The sequence below is a fragment of the Zingiber officinale genome, chromosome 3A (assembly GCF_018446385.1).
Source record: "Zingiber officinale cultivar Zhangliang chromosome 3A, Zo_v1.1, whole genome shotgun sequence".
Classification (NCBI taxonomy): domain Eukaryota; kingdom Viridiplantae; phylum Streptophyta; class Magnoliopsida; order Zingiberales; family Zingiberaceae; genus Zingiber; species Zingiber officinale.
Genome location: NC_055990.1, coordinates 11,654,433 through 11,675,020, shown reverse-complemented (window position 1 = coordinate 11,675,020; position 20,588 = coordinate 11,654,433). Strand labels below are relative to the sequence as shown.

At 36.5% G+C, this 20,588-nt stretch overlaps 1 long non-coding RNA gene and 1 pseudogene across 1 annotated transcript; both read right to left on the bottom strand.

Annotated features, from left to right (window-relative positions):
* Positions 1-17,506: 17,506 nt before the first annotated feature.
* Positions 17,507-19,722, bottom strand: LOC122053559. The gene is made up of 3 exons (XR_006132237.1): positions 19,346-19,722; positions 17,895-17,961; positions 17,507-17,797 (listed from the first exon to the last, which is right to left on the bottom strand). It is a non-coding gene; the product is annotated as an uncharacterized LOC122053559 (long non-coding RNA).
* LOC122054527 lies at positions 18,457-18,540 on the bottom strand (annotated as a pseudogene).
* Positions 19,723-20,588: the final 866 nt, after the last annotated feature.

Sequence of the window (20,588 nt, the reverse complement as noted above, 5' to 3'; positions counted from 1 at the left end):
GAATTAAAAGGTACTCTAACAACAGTCTCTCAATTAAAATATTTTGACAAATTCAAAATAGAAAATGACAAATTGAGATTAGAAAATAATAATTTGAAAATACATGTAGATATTTTAAAATATCATGCATGCTCAGATAATCAACATATTAGAAATTCTGTGGATTAAATTGGTATCTTAGATATCATAAGGGACAAATTAGAAAAACTTCAAAGAAATATGTCCTTAAGAAATTCCTAATTAGCCCAGTTCGAATGAACCTTTACTGAGTTCCAAAGTCCCGTCTTAATTAAAAATTTAATTAGACTTGGAGCTTTCAGAGAGTACATTAAATATTTAATTTTTTTATGAGGCTTTGTCTAGAAAGTGATTGTTGCTCCAATAACCAAGAAAGCCTAATGCCTCGTCATGACCTGGAAGCTAAATATTGAAATAAAATGCTTAATTGACTAACTGATCAAGCATTAAATTGAAATTGAAATTAGATAATACTTTAAAATAGTTACTCAATTTTTTTAAAAAAAAATCTTAAATTTTTCTTTACAAATTTGTTTAACTTAGAAAATTTTCTTATTTTTTTAATCTGTTTAACTTAAAGTTTTTAAGTTATTGTATAAACTTTACTTTACCAAAATTTAATTTATAAGTTGCACAAAATTTTTTATCTTTAAACTTAGAAAAATTTTCTACTTGAAATTTTCTTACTTAGAAATTTTTCTGCAAACTTAAAGCTTCTAAAACTAGTGCAAAATTATTTTTAGAATTTTCAAAACTTGATAAGTTTTTTTTCAAAATTATTTGAAAATCAGAATTACCCTTAGATTTTTCTTGGTACCCCATTTTTATATGATCAAAGGGGGAGAAGAAAAATATTAAGTCTAGGGGGAGGTAGCTTAAAATTAAATTTTCTACTTTTGTGCTTTATTGCAATTTTTTTTTTCTTTAGCTTTATTTGTTTACCCTAGCTTAACTTGGGTTGCTCACATCAAAAATGGGGAGATTGTTGGAACCCCAAGATTGTTTTGATGTGATCAAACAAGTTAAGTTAGATCCTGTTGGTTTTTATCTCTGTGTCTAAGTGTGCAGGAGCTTAGGAGCACAGGAAGTCAAGCAGAAGAAGCGGCTAGCTAGAACGATGACACGGGAGAAAGCCGACGGGCTCGGTGCGTCTGAGAGACGAGGTGCCGCGGAAGAGTACACCAGTAGACGAAAAGGGAGCGTGTGGTGTTTTCGAGGGACGAGAAGCCGAAGCGGAAGATTGCTTGAGGAGCAAGAGACGCAGCTAGCGAGAAGGTCGGCACGGGAGAGAACCAACGAGATCGGTGCGTCTGAGGGACGAAAAGCTGTAGATGAGTACGCTGGCGAACGAAAAGGAAGCATGTGACGATTTTGAGGAATGAGAAACCGGAGCGGAAGCCTGCTCGAGAAGGCCGAAAGTTGGTTCGAGTGAGCCCTATTCCGGATGGCACAAATCACCCAAACGAGCGGAGCCAGAGCAGAAGACCCGGACTATGGCGAGTAGAACCGGAGCAGAGTGTCCGAACTGAAAAAGTCAACTCGGTTGACTTTAAGGGTCCGGGCGCCCGGAACCCCATATTTATCTTGTTCGACGTAGACGTTGACTGTCACGTTGGGGATTGAATTCTATCCCCTTCCAGGTGTCTAGAACCCTTCCAGGTGCCCCGACCAAGGTTATAAATACAGCTTTGGTTTAAGAAGTTAATATGAATAAACAATTTGAGTTTAAACATTTGTGCGCTTCACTTTGTTAGTTTAGCTTCATCTTTTTGTGCTTTCATTGCTGTAAGAGGCTTCTGCGCCTGAAGGAGATACTTAATGTGATTCATTTCCTTGAATTAACAACCTCCCTGGTTGTAACCAAGTAAAATTTGAGTCTCGTCTTAGTTTATTTCTTTATTTTATTTTATACAAGTATTCTTTTAAGTCGGAGAAATGTTCATTATTTTTTTTATTATGCAAGGCAATTCAACTCCTCTTCTAACTGGCCACTGGATCTTAACAATATCAATGCTCAAACTATATGAGTTGCAAAAACAAATAGTACCTTGGTTCCATTTGTCGAGGGGAAAAGGAAAATAGCCTAATCTTTAGAATATCAAACAGTTGTATATCTTAGGTAATACTATTAATAGATGAAGACATGATATACAAAGATTATATGAGAAGATAACTTACACAATAATAATGTCTCCTTTCTTGCCCATTACTAGAATGACATTGAAAATGGTTAAGATGCCATAAGAGTAGAGTATTGAATCTAGAGTACCCATGAACTTTGCAATTGTCATCTGAATCAAGATCGGCATCTATAGTCAGGGCTGACTTTACGAGAAGGTAACCTAGGCAGCTGCCTAGGGTCTTCTTATTCTAAGGGCCTCCATATTATTAAGATTTTATATTTATATTTGAAGATTTTATTAAATTTGATAATAGATCAATTTTATTGACAGACTAGAAAATATTTATTTTTAACCGGTCTCGCAAAAAAAAAAAATCTTAAACTTTTTATTATTAATATCTCTTTTTATTAATTTTAATCAATTCATGATTTGAAATGGTTCAAATTTATCCTCATTTTTGAACATAATATTTTTACTTCGTGTCTTATATTTATCCTTATATTATTATTTATAACATTCCACCTATTTTATAATTAAGCATGGACCATGAGACACATCTTGACTAAACCTTTTGCATCCACAATTCATTATATTCGACCATTAAAAATTAATTTGAGTGAAAAAAAATCGATTCATTTTTTCCTTTTCAATTCTTTGATTTTCTCTCATACAACTCTATCTCTAATTTTCTACCCTATCTTTCACCTCATCACTACGCCGACTTCAAATCACAATAGAGAAACTATCCAGAAAAATTGACGACAGCCCGATCATTTTTGATCTTCGACTCCAAATCTCCAATCTCGAATCTCATTAGTCCATTAGTTCGACATTGATAGTCTCCAATTAACATAGGGCTTCAATTTTATGGAGACAGCCCTGTCTATAGTGTGTGACTTGTTAGTTCAGAACTAATTGTTTAGTATATTGTTTTAAAGAATAAGTGAAAGTGAAGTATCATTAGTATAAAGTTTGAATGAAATGATAAAACTGACCAATTATTTCATAGAAACCACGAGGACCACGAGGACCGACGCCATACTTTTCAGTGAAGCAACACATGAATCCTGAAATATATACTTGTATGACATATTTCTATGAAGTAATAAAAATAAATTACATGGAGAAAAATTAGGATTGATTCTCACAATTATCTTATCATTGCCTGTAAGTCCTATAGATAGTTTGCAAAAGCAAAATTCACCAGTTCCTTTCCATCAATTACCGTACGTGGCCCTACAGCACTAGCACTGCATCAAACATTTCTTAGGTGGGAGGAAAATATGAGTGGATGTATTATGAAGTTTCATCATTTAAAACTTTATCTCAACAAGGAGACAAATAAAAACTTGTATGTATAAAATCATTTCACAAATAAGTTGTAATTAACTATTCTTTTCACTGGATGTACACACACAATAAAATGACAATAATAATAATAATAATAAATAAATTAATTAATATATGAAATCACATCATGTTGTCAAATCAAATAGATGGAGAGAACCTTTTATTTATGTAGTCAACAACGTCTAATATACCTTTATCAATGTTATGTAAAATTTTTTACCTATTTGAACTAAGCTACATAGTAGACTAGAAAGGTTAAAAACAACCAACTTTAGGAGCCTAAGTTTATGAAGTAACATTAAAACAATGTTTTTAGTAGGGATTGACGCTGAGGATCAGTGTCTTGATACTTTAATTCAAATAGAAAAATGAAATGTTATGCAAGTTGTAGGAAAATCATTGACTATACTTTCTCCTCTAACCTCTCTGAACTTCATGAAAATCCAAAATGACTAAAAAGATCATAAGTTTCCCAATATGAGTTCTACTACAGTAAATATAGAATTGCCAAAGGATTTTCAAGGATTACCAACCACCCCAACTTCTTAATTAACCTCATATATTTCCAAATTAACAAAGATTAATATGTTATAATAGTTTTTTACTCAACTATGTGAACATCATAAAATAATTCTAAATTCTCTCTACCTTTTTAAGGTTGGAGGCTCAACTTTTTTTTAAAGGTATATATATATATATATATATATATATATATATATATATCAAAATGATATACAATAAATGAAGTTCCATAAATTGGTAGACATGTTTGTAGAACATCCTATCAAAATTAGGTACATCACTCTCAAAACGATATCTATTGTGACATTCCCACAAAAGATAAATCATACATGAAACTGTCAAGTATCGCACTTTTATTATGCGTCAATTGCCTCTATAGTGTTGCTGAAAAATCTGCAGTAGTCCTCCAATTGTTTATATCGTTGGTGCAATTTTTCCTGAGTCAAAGTTGACCAGGTTGACTAAACTTGAGTTGGTTCAAACTTGAGTCTTGATGGTTAAGTTTTGATGTTTGACAAGATATGTAAATTGACGGTTAAAGGTTGACCAGAAGAGTCAAGTATATCAAAGTTGACCGGATACTTAATTGGAAAGTCCTAGCTATAGGTTAGGTAAAGGCAAGACTAATGAGAAGATTGACAAATGAAGAAAATCCAAGTGGGTCAATGTTAACCAGACACCTGGTGTAGAAAGTCCAGGTCAGTGAAATCAGACAGTCGGAAAAATCCTGGTGAGTGGAGCCAGGTAATGAGAAAAATCCTGGTGAGTGAAGCCAGACAATTGAAAAGTCCTAGTGAGTGAAGCCAGACAATTGAAAATTCTAGTAAGTGAGGCTAGATAGATGGAAATCCTAGTGAGTGAACTCAGGTAAAATGCTCTAGTGAGTGAAGCAAGGTAGATGTAAAAGTGTTGGTGAGTGAAGCCAAGTGAAAAACCCTAGTGAGTGAAGCTAGGCAGATGTGAAAGTTCTAGTGAGTGAAGCAGGACATGGATGGTCCAAGTGGGTTAAGATTGACCAGACATCTGGTGAGTGGATGCCCAAGTGGATCATGGAGGACCGAATAATTAGCATGAGATGGTAAGTCCAAGTGGGTCAAAGGATTGACCGGACACTTGGCGACAGAGTTCTAGCAGGTCAAGGTTGACCATATGCTAGGCAATGAGGGAGTCCCAACAGGTCATGGTTGACCGGATGTTAGGCAAGATAACCCTAGACTTAAGTTAGGGTTTGGACCGATTGATTAGTGGATCGATTGTGTGTGTCATCACAAAGAGGCATGATGAATCAATCGACTAATTAATTCAGTTAGAACTCAATCGATTGAGCTGTGCTAATTGATCAGCTGATTAGTTAAGCGTCTTTGCGAAGATGCACGTTCCCAATTGATCAGTTAATCGATTAGACACGATTTCTTCGTGAGTCATAGTGCTTTGTAATCGATCATTTGATCGATTACGGTTGGTTTTGCATGAAAGTATAGAGAGCTGAATTGATCAGGCTAATCGATTCAGCATGGCTTAAACGATTAAGGTCTTTTCTGTGAAAAAAAGGGTGGTAAGCAATTAAGCAAGGTTGCTTAATCGCTTACGACCTTTTAGCAATTGAACAAAAAGGGGTGTAATCGATAATGTCCTGCTTAAGCGATTTGGGTAATTACTTAAAGTTCGAAAATATAGCCATTTTGAGTAGGTTATTGACGTGGTAATCACTTAAGAGATTCTTAAGCGATTAATGCGCCCGAAGAGCTCTAGAAAAAGGGTTGACGCACACTGTTTTAGAAGATATACACACCTCTCATCTTCGCTTTTGCTTGCTAGTTCTTAAAATGTCATTGCATTTCCCACCTTCAAGAGGCATTGAAAGCAAGAAAGGCTCAAGGGATTCAAGGTTCAGAGTGTTAAGTCATTTTTTGATTTGTATTTACATTTATTTCCTTGTTTTAAGTTGTATTTCTTATTCTTGAGTTATACGAGGTTTCTTCACCTCCGGATTGTTCCGAGAAGGAGTGTTTACATAGTAGAGAGTATGCTAGAGTGTGAATCCTTGGATTAGTCACCTCTTCTTAAGATATATACCAAGTAAATCCTTGTGTTAGTATTGGTGGAGCTTCGCTTCATGTTTTCCTTTTTAAATCATCATCGACGAAGCGAGATGTGCTATTCACCCCCCTCGATCTAGCTCCTGGAGTATCCCAACATGCACCTCATATAGGATGTCAAGCCATCTTCTTACCTTGTTCCATAGGCGATGAGTGATGGAGCACTCAAAGAAAATGTGTTCCATAGGATACTTGCTCATCCACCTATTGACACAATGCACAACTCTTGTAAGACTCATATGCAAATCTGTCTGTTGTCCGTAGCTTTCCATGAGCAAGTAGCCAAACACTAAACCAATGTTGGGTAGTATTCATCGTTCCAAATCATTGATGCACTAGTTATCGTTGTTCCCTTTGGTCAGGAGGACTCATATACATTGGTTGTCCCATTTTTCTCCCTAGCAAATCATTCTAGTATCTTTATGTTTGTTGTTTCTTGTCCATTCAACTCCTAAACCAACTAATCTTGAATATCAATAAGTCACTTAGCCAAAGGGAATTTGAGGCTTTGGAATGCCATTGTCAAAAATTACCATGATGTATTGATGATGGACCCATCACACTCATAATGAATTTGTCTTGCATTGTATATTTCATAGTGTCCTTCATAATAAGGCATTATTCCATGCTTCTAAGTCCCGAAGTCCACCCTCTCTCTTGCTTGGAAAGATATATCATAGCCTAAGAATTGGTGGATGTTTAGAAGACCAAACAAAAGTCCTACAAATTTCATATATTTTATCTATTATCCCATATAATATTGGGAGAATGAAGAGCTAATAACATTCTATACTTTGGAGGACTAATCTGACCAACTCTAACCACCCAGCCGCTCAACATATGATAATGTGTGTTTTGGCCATGCAACTATCTTCTTTGTTATCGTATCAAGCAAGGGCCTATAGTTGACAATTCATATTTTCTCCGTAGCAAGTGGAATATCCAAATACTGGAAAGGAAAAGTGCCCTCTTGAAAACTGATAATCTGTGGTAATATATTCACTGATCCAATTTTGGAATTATTGGGAAAAATTAAAACCAACAAGTGCCTAGATGAGAAAATCATAATCCACTGTATCAAATGTTTTTCCTAAGTCAACTTTATCTTGCATCTAGGGGATATCATTTTGGAAGCATACTTCTGGAGCAATTCTTGTACTAGATTGATGTTGTCTCCTATGGAACGCTCCTGCACAAAAGTTACTTATGCCGAATCAACAAGTTGCCCATATTGCAGTTAACCAACTGGCCAAGACATTGGCAATAACCTTGTAGAAAATATTACACTAGGATATGGGTCTATAATCCACTACCCTCGGAGCATGATTCGCCTTAGAAACTAAGACAATCTGAGTATGATTCCATTGCTTAAGAAGTTTGCCAAACCAAAAGAATTCTTGAACCGCAATGATGGAATCCGAACCAATCATTTCCCATGTGGTGGTGAAGAATTTTACCTCATAAACATCTAGCCCTGGAGCCTATAGAATCGAACAAGTACGATAAGGGGGGGTGAATATCGTGCTTTTAAAAACTTTTCTTTACTTGTTTAAAAACAAAGTCGTGCAGTGGAAAAGTAGAGAACAGGTTCGGTTACTTAGTTCGGAGCCTAGGTTGATTTCTACTCCAAGGCCCGCAATCATTGATCGCATCGATGGGCAAATAACTAAAACTCTTCTTTCCGAAAAATCTCGGAAAGAAGCAGTGTGTACAAGAAAATAAGTAAGATAATAACAACCTATTATCTTACTTGAGTTAAGTATAATGCAAGCAATAAAATAAAAGTATACTGACAGTATGTTAAAGTTGAAGCTCGGTCGACACTTGAATGATGTAGTTATTTGCGAGTTTCAGTAGCAGTAACACGAGCAGCTTTCACAGAGATGATCTTCGAATCAACTAGAATGCATATATTAGCCTCGGATCTCGAGCTCACTTTTATAAGAGTCGTCAATGTTTGGTCGACCGATCTCCAGGTTCCATCGACCGATCTCCAGGTTCAGTCAACCAAACCAGATCCCTTCCATCTTCGCTGAGATTTGATGCTGATTCGATCTTCGACATTTACTATCATTAAAGTGTTCGGTCGACCGATCACCTTTTTCGATCGATCGAACAGAGAGTTTCCTTGTTCGTCAAGATTCGCACTTAATGCTGCATTGATAAGGTATCGTTCGGTCAACCGATCTGTTGGTTCAATCGACCGATCAGCTTAGCTTCCTTCTCTGCTTCTGACTAAATTGATCTGTGCCACATCGTCAGGGTTCAGTCGACCGATCCTTTGGTTCGGTTGACCAATCAATCTCTGATCGAATTTGATCTAAACTTGTGTCTATTCTGAGTTAGTCTCGTTCGATTGACCGATCCTCCTGTTCGATCGATCGATCAGGCCGAACCTGCAAAATAGAGTTAAACAGTATATTCCTGCAAAAACATAGATTAGCACAGTAATACATAAAATGCATGAGTAATAATAATAGACAGTTCAACTGTCTTGATCTCAACTTGGAAACCTTCCCAATTTCTTTAGTTGGATCAGTGACCTTAGGTTGTTCCCTTCAGGAACACGAGCTCATTTTCGCTCCTCCAGTTGTTTAACTCAATCTACCTACCAAACTTTGATCCTCTAGATCTGTTTGGACTTTTTATTTAGCCTTGATCGGCTCGCCAGGACTTTCTCTCGATCTTTGGTCCTCCAGACCTCTCGATCTCACTGCCAAGTATCAGTTCCTCTCGACTTACTTGGTCTTTCCACCTGGGTTTCACGATCTGTTAAGCTTTTTCTGTCTAGCTTCCAACTAGGTTTTTCTCGGTTGAGTAAACAGCTTGCACACTTAATCAACTTGTTAGATCACAACAAGACTTAACTTGACTTTTGACAATATCAAAACTTAGGTTTGATTCTGGTGTAACTTGCACCAACAGAGCCTTGTCCACACTTATATCAAATAAAGCATTCCCGATTTCATCCACCGTGAATGGCTTAATAAGGTCTGTTGCTTGGGTAGGGTTTAACCATGGGCTTGGAAGTAATTTATTGTCCATTTCTTTGCATTGTGCCAATTTACTCAATAAGCCATGAAAATACTCTACAAATTCACTAGCCACCTCCCATAGACTTATTGTTTGTTCCCTTGCTTGTATTGTGAGTATGACAATGTTATTCATTTTGTTGTTCCTCTTCACTAGATCATGAAAAATCCTTGTGCACCCGTCAGAATTTTTGAGGTATACATTCTTCACTTTTTGTTGATAGGATAATTTTTTTGCTTCTCCAAGTAGTGTGGCCTTCTTCGTTAAGTGTCCATAGTCATCCAGTGCCTCTCCCTGATAGTATGATGTGTTGGGCAGCTTCTAATTCATTTTTTACTCTTTGAACCTTTTCTAAAATATACTCAAAATGTTTCTTTTCCAATCCCCTCAATAGGCCTTGAGCCTAGATGATTTTTCATGTAGTGCCCATATGTTGAAAAACTTAAAAGGTCGGTTAGGAGCACGATCCTGAATAAGAGTATGCACTATACCTCAAAAGCGATCCGGTAGACATCCCGGAGCTATGAACTCTGCATAATTATCATTATCCGCTGATAACCATTGTGAATTTACTATAGCTCTATTCAAGTCACAAGAAACCGAACTATTTGTCCCAGTTAAATGACACCCAATTGAACGAAGGCCCACAATGCCACAAGCTTAAACAAAATGCTGAAGATCCCTCATTTCATTATTTATAATTGATAACCCCTCTTCTTTTTTATGAATAGATAATAATATGTTGAAGTTCCCTATAAGCAGCCAAGGTTCATTTATGTTCTCTCCAAGTTAGGTGAGACCCTCCTACAGTGGTCTTCAAGTGACAATAACATGAAGTCCATAAACAAATTTAACTAAGAAACTTCTACTTGTAATTCGGCACTTGATATGACAATGCATGAATTGATTCGTTGCCATAATATGTCCAAGTCAACTCACTGTATATCCCAAAGAAGTAATATGCGTTCATGGTTAGAATAACTTAAATTATTTGCAATATCCATACCTGTAAATTTTCGTCGTAGTATTGGATCAAGGGAGATTTCATTGAGTTTAGTTTCTAGAAGCTCCAATACTTACAAAAGTTTGTGTTTGACTTGACCTAAGGTCGATTGCATCGACAATCTCCCTCTCCGACAATCTCTTTTTTCTATTTGACGTCTCGCTTTGGTCAACATACATATTAGTTAATATTAAAACTTAATTTGAACCAACTCGAGCTTAGTCAATCGAGCTTGGTCAACATTGACAAGAAGTTGATTGTACCAGCATCATTAAGCTATCATTTTGTAAAAATTATTTAACTTCACTTTATCTTTTATTATTATTTTATTTTTAGGGCTTAAGATTTATACAATTCTCTTGGTTCTCTTATTTTTATCTTTATTGCCTTAAAAAAAAATACTTTTATACAAGGTTTCTCCATCTTTAATAACAGAAAAAGATTAGTGGAATTTTTTAGAGATGAATTAATTAGATTATGAGTTAGTAGATTAGTATTTGACGGTCCAAAACATGTTAAAATGCTTTGTGATAATATTACCTTATTTGATTATAGTTTATCTTATTTTCACTGCATTTAATGAGTTTTATTTGTCCTTATATATATAAGAACAAGGTCAAGGTGCTATTCGCTCTCCCTCTCCCAAGCACTCTCGTCAATTTCATCGATCCTCAAGGTATGATTAAGTTTCACGTACGGTACCCTAGCTACAGCTGAAGTAAAAAGTGCAAATTTCAAAACTCTTGAGCCAAAGTGTAATTTTAATGGTGAAGTTGATGACTAAAACATAAATAAGGTCCTTATAACGGGCTTTATTAGCATTAAGGTGAATTTGAACTCTCACACATTTGACTAACAATCTTATCGATCTAACTCACTTAATTAAAATAAAGGGAGAATATCTTTTTTTTTTAAATGAAATCATATGGCTTCTTTGAAGATAAAACGGTCGTGATGATTCCAGAGAATTTGCAGCTTTTGATTCTCTCTTTGGTTCATTGTGCATCTTTTCTTCCTATATCTTCAAAAGCAGAAAATATCTATGAGATCTTCCTTTTCTCCTGTTCCACCCAACAGTACTCAGGACCCAGACCTCCAAAGAATTGAAAATCCTAACCATGTGTGTATATATATATATGGAAAATTTATCCGGGGTGCTTAGCGTGAGTGACGCTTTAAGCATCGTTCACGGTGATTTTTTTCTTTATACAGGGGCGTAGTCAGGATTTTCGATTAGAATGGACAATTTTTAAAAATTCATGAAATGAGAAAGGAATAACTTACAACTCTTGGAAGATCATTGCTTTTGAGAAAAATAGAGAAGATAAAATAGAGAGGAAGAAGTACAAAAAAAAGGAGAACTTTACTTTCTTCGTTAGCAACCTTGACTAGTTTTAGTGAGCTCGACAATAACACAAAGAGAGCAAGGTAAGACAAAACATGACTATTTTACCGTGCCAATAAAATCCTAAAAATACCAGAAGAGGAAGAAGATAGGGGGTTGATGGCTGCTTGATCTTGTTGCTAGAAGAGGGCGGCAACTGGTATTGTATTTCTTTTTTACTGGAGAAGAGAAAGGAGAAGAAAAAGGCTCTTGTGCTTTAGAATAGGAGAGGAAAAAATTGTAGGTTTGCTAACGTTAGAGAAGAGGAGAAGAAGCAAATGAGGAAGAAGAGGGAAAAAAATAAAAGAGATAAATGAGCGAAGGGGTGACATACGGTACGGTTGGGATGCAACATGTATAGGGAGAAGAAGGAGAAGAGGGAGAGAAAAAAATGAAAGGTTTCGTCAAAAATATCCTAATTGTTTTCAAATCATTCGAACTCGTTTAAACATATACTTAGTTTGGTCATAACTCAACTTCAAATCAATTCCAATTTGAACCAACATAATACTTATCTCCATATCTACTCGTTGAATTTAGTTCAAACTCGATTCAATGTTAATTTAGCTTCCTTACTTTGTGCCCTATGATTTAGTTTATCTGTTTATTACTATATATTTTATTTTTAAAATTCAATATTTAACAATTTAAATCGTGATATTTCCTCGTAGAAGTGGTACTAATGGATAACTTAGGTCATGAACTTTTCAAATATATGATCAATTTCAATTTTGAATGGTGATGAACCAACTACTCAAAGTGATGATAAGAACTTCCATATATATATATATATATATATATATATATATATATATATATATATATATATATATATATATATATATATATATATAATTTAGATGTCACAATGCGTACAGAATAAATGTACAAAATATCAAAATTATATATGTCAAATTAAATCAATGATGATAAAACGGTAATTTACCAAAGGGCGTACGTGAAAAATTTAAATTTACCAAAAGGTGTACACTACTTTGGTATTTACCAAAGAGAGTACTTTTTTAAATGCATTTCCTATTTTACCCTCCTAATAATTTAACTTTTTCTACTATTTTTCTTTTCTTCACTATATTTCTCTCTCCTCTCTCTTCTCTGTCGGCAGAAGATAGGAATAATATTAGTCAATTTTTAATCACATTTTAATACATTTGAAGAAGCTAAAATAAATAATGGACATCATATTTAGACTCCTTGTAATTTTAGAAATCCACAGGAACTGAAATGGGTGCAATCGGAGCTTTTTAGGTCGATCAGTGGGTTTCAGCCAAAACACACTGATGGACCTAGAGAGCTCCGATTGCACTCATTTCAGTTTCTATGGATTTCTAAAATTGCAAGGAGTTCAAATATGGTGTACATTATTTATTTTAGCTTTTTATAGATGTTAACAAACAAAATCAAAGAATCGGCATAAAAGTTGACGTTGGGCTTGATATGGAATCATATCAGGCCCAACGTGGGTCTGATATCATTCCATATCAGGCCCACGTTGGGCCTGATTTGAGTCCATATCATGCCCAATGTGGGCTTTTTTGCCGATTCTTTAATTTTGCTTGTTAACATCTATAAAAAGCTAAAATAAATAATGTACACCATATTTGAACTCCTTTTAAATTATGAATGAATGGTGCATCAGCTCTCAGGTCCATCGTGGTTTTGATCGAAACCCCAATCGACCTGAAAACTCCGATTGCACCCATTTCATTTTCTATAAATTTCAAAATTTTCAAGTTAAAATATTGTCTGTATTATCACAAGATGGACAGAGGTTTTGAAAATCCTAAATCTCTCTTTTTTCCTTTTTTTTTTTGGGCACGATATGAAGAGATATCAGGCTCACGTTATCAAGCCTAATGTGGGCCTGATATGGGAGATATCGGGCCTAGTAACAAAAATAGAAATAAAGAGAGCATTAGGAGTGTCAAAAATAATAATGGACATCATATTTTAACTCTTTGCAATTTTAGAAATTCATAGAAACTAAAATAGGTGAAATCGGAGCTTTCTAGGTCGATCAGTGGGTTTCGGTCAAAACTCACTGATGGACCCAGAGAGCTCCGATTGCACTCATTTCAGTTTCTATGGATTTCTAAAATTGCAAGGAGTTCAAATATGTTGTCCATTATTTATTTTGACTTTTTATAGATGTTAACAAGTAAAATCAAAGAATCAGTAAAAAACTCACATTCTGAATAGGATCAACCATCTTTGATTTTTGTTAACATCAATAAATACCATATTTGAACTCCTTGCAATTTTAGAAATCCATAGAAACTGAAATGGGTGCAATCCGAGCTCTCTAGGTCTGCGGTGGGTTTTGACTGAAACCCATTGATCGATCTAGAAAGCTCTGATTGCACCCATTTCAGTTTCTATGAATTTCTAAAATTGCAAGGAGTTAAAATATGGTGTCCATTATTATTTTTGGCACTCCTAGTGGTGGACCAGAGGTTTTGAAAACCCTAAATCTCTCTTTATTTCTTTATTTCTTTATTTTTTTATTTTTTATTGTTACTAGGCCTGATATCTCCCATATCAGGCCCACATTGGGCATGATATGGGGAGATATCAGGCCCACATTGGGTCTGATATGAAGAGATATTAGGTCCAACGTGGGCATGATATCTCTTCATATCAGGCCTAAACAAAAAAAAGAAAAAAAAAAGAAAGAGAGATTTAGGGTTTTTCAAAACCTCTGGTCCACCACTAGGAGTGCCAAAAATAATAATGGACATCATATTTTAACTCCTTGCAATTTTAGAAATTCATAGAAACTGAAATGTGTGCAATCTATTATGAACCAAGAGAGCTCCGATTGCACCCATTTCAATTTCTATGGATTTCTAAAATTGCAAGGAGTTCAAATATGGTGTCCATTATTTATTTTGGCTTTTTATAGATGTTAACAAGTAAAATTAAAGAATCGGCAAAAAAGCCCACATTGGGCCTGATATGGACTCAAATAAGGCACAACGTGGGCTTTTATGCCGATTCTTTGATTTTACTTGTTAACATCTATAAAAAGCCAAAATAAATAATGTACACCATATTTGAACTCCTTGCAATTTTAGAAATCCATAGAAACTGAAATGAGTGCAATCGGAGCTCTCTAGGTTCAAACTCCGATTGCACCCATTTCAGTTCCTGTGGATTTCTAAAATTGCAAGGAGTCCAAATATGGTGTCCATTATTTATTTTGGCTTCTTCAAGTGTATTAAAATGTGATTAAAAATTAACTAACGTTATTCCTATCTTCTGCCGATAGAGAAGAGAGAGGAGAGAGAAATATAATGAAGAAAAGAAAAACAGTAGAAAAAGTTAAATTATCAGGAGGGTAAAATAGGAAATGCATTTAAAAAAGTGCGCTCTTTGGTAAATTACCGATGATAAAATGAAATCGTTCATGCATCCCAACTACTTTGCCAGCTCGTCCCCAGTCCTCAGGCTAATACGGAGACGAATTAGTAGGCTACCAGAGTATTAAAAGAATGGTACCAGATGATAGAAAAGAAAAGGCATGCCTAACTGATTTATCATAACTCTCATCTCCCGTCTGTGTCGTGTCGCAGTGTCTGTTGTTGTCATCACGAGTCCCTTAGTCGATACAATGCCAGGCGGTCAAGCATTGTCAGAGAAAGAGCTGGAGCTGGAGTAGCCCGGAAATTATGGGTTCGAATCTTCTGGTCCCGAAATCCCTGGTCCCTCCCTGGACCACATCTCTCATATAAAAACCTCCCCCACGTGCAAAGCGTGTGACCGCGCCAACTCAAAAACAAAAACCCTAGCCTCGTTTGTTTCCTTCTCCAGCACTGCTTCCGCAGCCGTCCCCCTCATCTCCTGCGCCACCTCCGCAAAAAGGCCCGGCCCTCTCGACGACCAGCGCCACCCCCCTCCAGCGTCGCCTCCGCACAAAAGCCCTAGTCTCTCGACATCCAGCGCCGCCTCCCTCACGCTGATTCCCTCGTCGCCTGCGGCCTACCTCCAACATCGCCGACCTCCAGCGCCTCCCTTGTCCCCTTTCTGCCTCCCTCCAACATCGCCGATCCAGCGACCTCCATCTAGCGTCGGGGACCTCCAGCAACCTCCCGTCCTCCACCTCCAGCGATCTTCTGGCGACCTCGAATTCCCTCGCTCCCGCGACCTAGAAGGATTCCAGCTGCCTCCATCCTTCTCAGAAAGGTAATCGTTTACATATTTTTTTGGTTGAACTATATAGAAAATGTGCCTTGAGCTCTGGTCTCTAAAGATCATTACCGTGTAACTTAGAAAGAAGAGAATATGTAGTGCAAAAGCCAGTTTCCAATTAGTATAGACTGTATTATAGCGTAGAAAAGTGTCAATGCTAATATGTTTATGTCTTTTGGTTGTGATGTTACAAATTCATTCTCAAGTAGTTTTCTCTTAAATCTTAATCCTCGTGATCATTTCATCCAAGAATTCATTGCAGAACTTGAGGGTCAAGATCTTTATCATTTTTTTTTTCATTTTAAGGTTTAGGGTTTTTTGCATCATGGTCTTCTGCCACCATCTATAGCTCAATTTAATGCAATTCTGTCCCCACTTTTCCTTTTCCATTTCCGGAATGTGTTTGGTCTACTTTTGGATTCTATACAGTTTGTCTAATTCTGAATAGTTATTTGTTTTAATTGTATATTAGGTCTTCACAACCAGATTTGGGAAGATTGGTGTTGGTAAGTAAATTGCTAATTGCGCCTTAACACTGTTTACACTGTGAGGCTGTTAAGGAGCCAAGAATTGTAGTTTTAGATAAATATGAAGAATTTTTGGTTTGAGGAACTTGGTGGACTTTCATTGTAGCAATTTGTTGGGATCAGTGGTTCCCTGAAGCTGCTAGAGCTATGGTCCTTCAAGGGGCAGAGATATTACTCTATCCTACTGCCATTGGATCCGAACCTCAAGATCAAGAGCTTGATTCTCGCGAACACTGGAAGCGCGTAATGCAAGGGCATGCTGATGCTAATTTGGTAGACAGTTTTGCAGAACCAGACCATCTCACAATCTAAATTCTATATCACACAATCCTTCTCCCGCTTTCTGTCATTATAATCAGGTTATGTTTGACGATTCAGGTTCCAGTTGTAGCTTCTAATCATATTGGGAAAGAGACCATCAGAACCGAGCATGGTGACAGCACAATCACGTTCTATGGAAATTCATTCATTGCAGGTATACAAAGCCTATCAGAGACCCATGTTTGATCTTGTGGCCTTTTCTTTCTTGTGGCATTATATTTATCATGCGCATATAAATGTTCAGGACCTACTGGAGAAATAGTGGCACTTGCTTAATGACAAGGATGAGGAAGTTCTGGTTGCAGAGTTTGACCTAGATTATATTAAAACTCAAAGGCGCGGTTGGGGAGTGTTTAGAGATCGACGTCTAGATTTGTATAAGGTGTTGTTAACTCTTGATGGCACCGAATGATCTGGTTTTTAGTTGATTTAATGAATTTCTTTTAAGTTTTTAGAGTTCGAGCAGAATGCCTCGCGTGGAGGTTCACGTATCACTTTGCATTAAGCTCGCAGGATATTTATTGGATATGATAATAGATTTTTGAAGATTGGGTTCATTCATCGTTGATGTTTGTCCATTCTCCACCAGACATTTTATTGTAGCTATGTTCCATAGTAGATTCAAAATTTCAAATAAAAAAGAAACGATTATCAGGCTAAAGTAAATAGTCAAGTTAATTGGATGTTTGCATTTAATCTTAATCAGTAAAATGACTTGTTTTAATTGGTTGCATGGAAACCTTAAGAGTTATTTAGAAATTTAAAACCAAAGCAATCATTTTCTTATTTCTACCTTCCTTTACGGTAGCCGATTCAATAAATCCGGGAAGCACATAGACAATATTTTTGCATAAAAATCGAACCGACGCAATGTTTTGTACAATCTAATAAGATGGATTGTTGAAAACACGAAATATATGTTGTGGGTAATATTTATGTGAATCTAAAAATGCTAGATTGTCTCATTAATCCTCCAAAATAAAACTCCTAGTCCACCATTTTAACTTAGTCAAATATGTTTCAAAACATAATGCCAACAAATAGTAAGCCAAACGAGCACCAACTTAGTTAACCGTTCGACAAGATTACAACAGCAGAAGCGCAGTAAGTTTTTAATCAACACGAAAGTGTAGAATTTTTTGATATGGCAATTCAGACTGGAAAAGAAATTTGAATCGCAGAATTTACTTGATCTTCTTCTTAGGCCTCAGCTGCAGAGATCAACGAATGAAATTCACCAGAAGACAATGCATCGACATAGAAAGTTGTAAAAGACGATAATTGTGATCATTTGGGAGGCAAATATACCTGATTGCTGTGGCCACATTTTTTCTTCCGGCAGTTTACAGCCCTCGGATGCAACCGTGCATAGCACCTAGAAAAGATAAATACATGGTTATGAACAATACAGCGAAGATAATCATCACTATGTCTATGATGGAAGCTAAATCATCCAATTGCTAAACATCTCAACAGCCAAAAAGGCATCTCCTTGGAGTCGCCTGCAAATTTGTGATTAGTAATCTAAGAAATTAATGATAAACCAGCAAATCCTGAAGAAGCAATTCAATATTGTAACACTTGCAACAAAGGTACATGAGGCATTAACTCAAAGGTCAATCAAGGTAAAGCACCGAAATAGGAAAACATTTGAGAACGAGAAGAAGCCATGGATTCAACATGCAAACAGATAAACTTATACAACTTTTTTTAAAGTGCATGCATTTGAGATCGTTGTGTAGTAAGTTTGCTTTGAAAAGAAGTCGATAGACTTAAAAAGTAATACACACGATGATGGGATGAGAAGGCCAAAGAAAATAATACCACTTACCTATAAATTCAGGTAATCAGTATCCATAAAATTATAGCCAATTGGCAGGTCAGAATCCTATTATGCCTGAAAAGTTAAGCTAATTCCTTAGCACATCTAATTGATTCATCACTCTTGCCAGGCAGCTCAGTGTTTTCTAATATTTACGAATTGAGAACGTTGATTTTTCTTTTTCAATTAAAACTTAAAAATAAAGTGAATAAAAAACAAGGTTTTAGCCTTGCCTTAAATTTAAATCCACAATTTTTCAGGTTGTAGATTCATCTAAGATTTAGAGTTCAAAGCACTTCTGAAAGATTCACAAAAAATAGGATTAGACTAGGAACGCTGGACATTTACACACACAAAAAGTGTTATGCATCATTAATCACTAGGATCCTTTTGGCTGATATGGATCTAAACTGCCAATGTCGGTCCCAGGGCCAGATGAAAAGATTGAAGGTTGTGTAAAGCCTGGATGAGTATCATAAAAATTTGTCCAAACTTATGAACAGCCAATCACAAAAAGTTAAAACAGGATGATGATGATGATTCACTAATATAGGTTTACAAGTAGATATAACAACAACAACTTATCAACCAATCTTCCAAGAGATCATTGCAATTGCAGAACAGACATATCTTATACAAAGATGAGGTTGTTACATATCTAATTCAGAAACTAGCATAAACTTTATAGACTTCAAAGTAATTCACATAATATTTAGACGAAGGTACTTGAGAATGAATTTGTAACATCACAACCAAAAGACAGAAACATATTAGCATTGACACTTTTCTACGCTATAATACAGTCTATACTAATTGGAAACTGGCTTTTGCACTACATATTCTCTTCTTTCTAAGTTACACCGTAATGATCTTCAGAGACCAGAGCTCAAGGCACATTTTTTATATAGTTCAACCAAAAAAATATGTAAACGATTACCTTTCCGAGAAGGATGGAGGCAGCTGGAATCCTTCTAGGTCGCGGGAGCGAGGGAATTCGAGGTCGCCAGAAGATTGCTGGAGGTGGAGGATGAGAGGTTGCTGGAGGTCCCCGACGCTAGATGGAGGCCGCTGGATCGGCGATGTTGGAGGGAGGCGGAAAGGGGACAAGGGAGGCGCTGGAGGTCGGCGATGTTGGAGGTAGGCCGCAAGCGACGAGGGAATCAGCGGGAGGGAGGCGGCGCTGGATGTCGAGAGACTAGGGCTTTTGTGCGGAGGCGACGTTGGTCGTCGAGAGGGTCGGGCCTTTTTGCGGAGGTGGCGCAGGCGATGAGGGGGACGGCTGCGGAAGCAGTGCTGGAGAAAGAAACAAACGAGGCTAGGGTTTTTATTTTTTGAGTTGGTGCGATCACGCGCTTTGCACGTGGGGAGATTTTTATATAGGAGATGTGGTCCAGGGAAGAATCAGGGATTTCGGGATCAGAAGATCTGAACCTGGAAATTATGGGGCCGTGGGATAGTTTGGACAGTTAGATTGATTAGCTACGTGCTGCATGCCACAGCATGGGCAGGAGGATGCAGGGTCTGGGGGTTGACATGACTTGTCTGCAGCTAGCATGCATGCAGGAAGGGCTTGGTTTGCCGTGCAGCCGTTTTCAACCCTGCATGGTTATCTCGTTGTTTGTTCCTATGGGCTATGGCCATGCTACTAGCAGTCAGCTAACCACTGCTGCTGCAGCATGCTGCCGCTAGGTGGGTGGGTGGTGCAAACTGCAAACACTAGCAGCGATGACGTGCATTTAATGCATGCAGTATACAACTCTGTTTTACTTAACTCAATGGATTTGATGGTCTCCCTATGTTATTAAATGCAGTATACCACTCTGTTTCAATGCATTTGATGGTCTCCCTATGTTTAATTAAAAGGTCCAAGTTAGCTGGCTGTCCATATATATAATATACTGTAAATTATTTAAAATTTTCGAATATCCAAATCATAAATTTTAGAAGGAATCCAATTTCATTTTTATACCTTTACATTAGCTCGCGTCTATATCAACGTTCATTTGCACAATAATATTCTAAATCAATTGTTACATTACCATAATATATTAAAAAATTATTACTCATAATATGGTATATAAAAATGATGTTTAAAAATATAAATATAATCAGAAGAACTAAATATATAGGATCTGATTTTATATTATTCCGAATTTTCTAGGTCTATCAATTGGTCTCTA